The following is a 4,311-nucleotide window of genomic DNA, read 5'->3' as shown; positions in this document are numbered from 1 at the left end:
AAGCTAGCACAACCCATCAATGAAGTCGGGCGTTTTATTCACCTAAAAAGTAGAATCAGAGAGTTGCCCGTCCAGTTCGATATCCCAGAAATGGCTACTGCAAACTTCGATCGTCCTCTTAAGGAATTTATTGCTTTGTCCCAAGAGGAGCCACACTTTAGTATTTCACCCCCTGCTATCGAGGAACACAATTTCGAGTTGAAACCCGCTTTGTTGCCAATTGTGCAATAAAACCAATCTCAGGAAATTCCATCGAGGTTCCTAATCTCCATTTATTAGTGTTTGTGCACTACACAGACACTATAAAAGCTAATGGTGTCAATCCAGAAGCAATAAGACTTCGCCTTTTCCCATTTTCTTTAAGAGATAGAGCTAGAGCTCGGCTCCAGTATCTACCCTCAAACTCCATCACAACATGGAATGAATTGACGAAAGCCTTTTTAGCCAATATTTCCCACCTAGTAAGAGTGTTATGGTAATGAGCCAAATTAATGGATTTAGACAAAAGGATGGAGAATCACTCTTTGAAGCATGGGAAAGATACAAGAACATGGTGAGACTCTGTCCACATCATGGCCTGTAACAATGGTTAATAATTTATACTTTCTACAATGGTCTCTTGTACAACACAAGACTAACCATAGACGTTGTAGCTGGAGGCGCATTGATGGATAAACCCTTCCATGAAGCTTATCAGCTCATTGAGAACATGGCACAAAATCATTACCAATGAGGAAGTGAGTGAACTCCTATGGAGAAGTCGCAAACAAAGGGCGGAACGTATGAAGTTAATGGCATAGACCATGTTAATTCCAAAGTAGATGCCCTTTCTAAAAAGATCGAAAGCTTAACCATAACTCCTGCAGCTGCCATAGTTGTGGTAACTCTAAACTACGAGATATGTGGAGTTCCTGGACACATCACCTCTGAATGTCAATTATTGGCTGGAATCCCATCCGACCAAGTAAATTATGCCCAAAGGAACCCATACTCAAATATTTACAACCCAGGTTGGAGGAATCACCTTAATTTCTCTTACAAGAATAACAACACGTTATTTGCTCCCAGTCAACCACCACCTAGTTTTCAAAAGGCAGTACCTGTTGCTCCTTAAGCACCCGAAAAGTAGAATCTCGAAATAATGATGGAAAACTTCGTCAAATCTCAAACTCAACAAAATAAGGAATTTATGAATCAAAACATTCATACTAATGAGTTGGTGAAACAGTTGGCAAATAAAGTAGACATTTTAGTCACACATAACAAAATGCTAGAGACACAAATCTCCCAAGTGGCACAGCAACAAGCAGCTACTGCTGCCCCCGCTGGTGTGTTTCCTGGCTAACCACAACTAAACCCAAAGGGGAATGCCAACGCAATCACACTGCAAAGTGGAACAGAATTGGAAGGCCCAGTTTATCCAAGAGATAAAAAACCCGATGATGGTTAGGAAAGATGATGAGATAGACAAGGAACTATAAAGAGTAATTGGCAGTAACATTGTAGGAGATTCGAGAAGACAAATAAATCAAAACCTATATAGTAAGAGGTCCAAGAGAAACCCTATGTTCCACCACTCCCATATTAGCCACCCGTTCTGTTTCCACAAAGGCTAACAAAGTCAAAAACTAAAGGTCAATTCAAGAAATTTATTAAGCTATTAAAACAACTTAATATAACTATACCCTTCTCAGAAGTCATAACCTAAATGGCCACTTATGCTAAATTCCTTAAGGAAATCTTATCCTATAAGAGGAAGTTAGATGATGATAGTATAATAGAACTTACTGAAGAGTGCAATGCCATAATACAAAACAAGATGCCACCAAAACTTAAAGACCCAGTGAGTTTCTCAATCCCATGTGTAATAGGCAAGTTTGTCATAGATAAGGAACTTTGCGATTCAGGAGCCAGTGTTAGTTTAATGCCCCTATTGATTAGTGAAATACTAGAGCTTGGAAACCTTAAACCTACTAAAATGTCATTACAATTAGCCGATCACTCAGTCAAATATATTGTAGGAGTTCTAGAGAATGTCCCCGTAAGAATTGGTCAATTGTACATTCCTACGGATTTTGTAGTAATGGACATTAAAGAAGATTTGAGTATCCTGATTCTGTTAGGAAGACCATTTTTAGCTACCGTGTGGGCAATAATAGATGTAAAGAGAGGAAAGCTAACTTTTGAAGTAGGAGAAGAGAAATTGAGTTCATTTTTTCCAAGTTATAAAAGCACCTACTATATACAACACTTGTTGTTTTATAGACATAATTGACGAGTGCGTAAAGGAATTCGAGAAAGAAACACCTCCAGATACAAAAGTCCTAAAAATTCCAGCACCACCTATATTAGAGGATGTTGAGTGGCGTGAACCATATGTGGAAGACAACCTGAGAGAATGTCTTGCGCTTACCCATGACTTACATGCTTGGCTGAAAATAACCATTGATAGTCAACGCATACCTTGGCCCAAATGAGATTGAACGACTATTGGTTATCCTAAGGAAATATCCCACATCCTTGGGATATAACATCTCTGACTTAAAAGGAATTAGTCCCTCTATTTGTATGCACCGAATTATGTTAGAAGAGGACTCCAAAACCTCTAGAGAACATCAGAAGAGGATTAACCATATCATGAGTTATGTAGTTAGGAAGGAAGTGCTAAAACTATTATAAGCTGAAATCATATACCTGATATCTGATAGTCAATGGGTTAGCCCAGTGCATGTTGTACCTAAAAAAGGAGGTGTTACAGTAGTCAAAAATGAGAAAGGCGAAGCTATAGCCAAATGTGTAGAAATAGGGTGGAGAATATGCATAGGCTATAGAAAATTAAACAAAGACACTCGTAAAGACAGTTTCCCTTTGCCCTTTATTGACCAAATGCTTGAGAGTTTAGTTAGGCATTCTTATTTCTATTACTTAGACGGATACTCAAGATTCTTTCAAATCCCAATCCATCCTGACGAACAAGAGAAGACCATTTTCACTTGTCCCTATGGAACATTCTCCTACCGACGAATGCCATTCAGATTATGCAATGCTCCCGGTACTTTCCATAGATGCATGCATGATAACGATATTTGCATATTTTCTAGATGACATCATGGAAGTATTCATGGACGATTTCTCAGTGTGCAGGCAGAGTTTTGAAAGTTGTCTCATTAATTTAGAGATGGTTTTAGAAAGTTTCGTAAAGGTAAACCTAGTGATCAATTGGGAAAAATGTCATTTTATGGTTAGAGAAGGAATGGTCCTTTGACATATATTATCTGGCAGAGGGGTAGAAGTGGATAAGGCTAAAATTGAAGTAATTGAGAACCTTAAACCGCCCAAAACTGTTAGAGAAATATGAAGTTTCTTAAGACACGCTGGTTTCTACCAAAATTTCATTGAAGATTTCTCTAAAATCACAAAACCACTAATCGGCCTTTTAATGAAAGATGTTGAATTTATCTTTGATGAAAAGTGTTTGGAATCCTTTCAACTACTAAAACATGCTTTAATTTCCGCACCTATTATGCAACCTCCAGACTGGAGTCAGCCGTTTAAAATCATGTGTGATGCAAATGATTATGCGGTAGGAGTTCTCCTAGGCCAAAGGAAGGAAAAGAAGTTACATGTCATATACTACGCTAGTAGAACTTTAGATGCAGCTCAAATGAATTATGCCACCACTGAAAATGAGCTTTTATATGTGGTGTTCGCGATCGATAAATTTTGTTTCTACTTAGTAGGAGCCGAAATAATCATCTTTACGGACCACACATCTATTAGGTATTTATTAAATAAGAAAGACGCTAAACCAAGACTCTTTAGGTAGATTTTACTGCTACAAGAGTTTGACTTAGAAATAAGGGATAAAAGGGAACAGAAAATGTGATAGTAGACCACATTTCTAGATGGGACAATGTCAAGTACAAACAAGTGTAAATTAGTGATGAGTTGCCTTATGACAGACTTATAGCTCATTTAGAAAACGGTACACCCATTTTCTCTCAACTCAATAATTCCTTTGAAGGGGACAGTTCTGACAATAAAAACGTAGAAGAAGTGGAAATTGCATTAACACAATCCACAATTCCATGGTACGTTGACTTTGTCAACTACCTAGCGGCAAGAGTACTCCCCTTGACTTAACTTACCAATAAAAAAAAGAAAAATTTCCACGACCTTAAATAGTATTACTGGGATGAACCCCTCCTTTTCAAAAGAGGTGCGGACAGTGTTTTTCGTCTTTGCGTCCCTGAAGAAGAGGTTGATAACATAATTACCCACTACCATGATGCCCCCTATGGAGGGCACGCT

The 4,311-nt window shown here is 38.2% G+C and overlaps 1 non-coding gene across 1 annotated transcript; it reads right to left on the bottom strand.

Annotated features, from left to right (window-relative positions):
- Nucleotides 1–472: 472 nt before the first annotated feature.
- On the bottom strand, nucleotides 473–579 carry LOC127109882 (small nucleolar RNA R71). Its single transcript, XR_007797130.1, has one exon. It is a non-coding gene; the product is annotated as a small nucleolar RNA R71 (small nucleolar RNA).
- Nucleotides 580–4,311: the final 3,732 nt, after the last annotated feature.

The sequence above is a fragment of the Lathyrus oleraceus genome, chromosome 7 (genome assembly GCF_024323335.1).
Source record: "Lathyrus oleraceus cultivar Zhongwan6 chromosome 7, CAAS_Psat_ZW6_1.0, whole genome shotgun sequence".
Classification (NCBI taxonomy): domain Eukaryota; kingdom Viridiplantae; phylum Streptophyta; class Magnoliopsida; order Fabales; family Fabaceae; genus Lathyrus; species Lathyrus oleraceus.
Note: the sequence above shows the minus strand (reverse complement) of the source record. Positions and strands in the feature narration are given on the sequence as shown.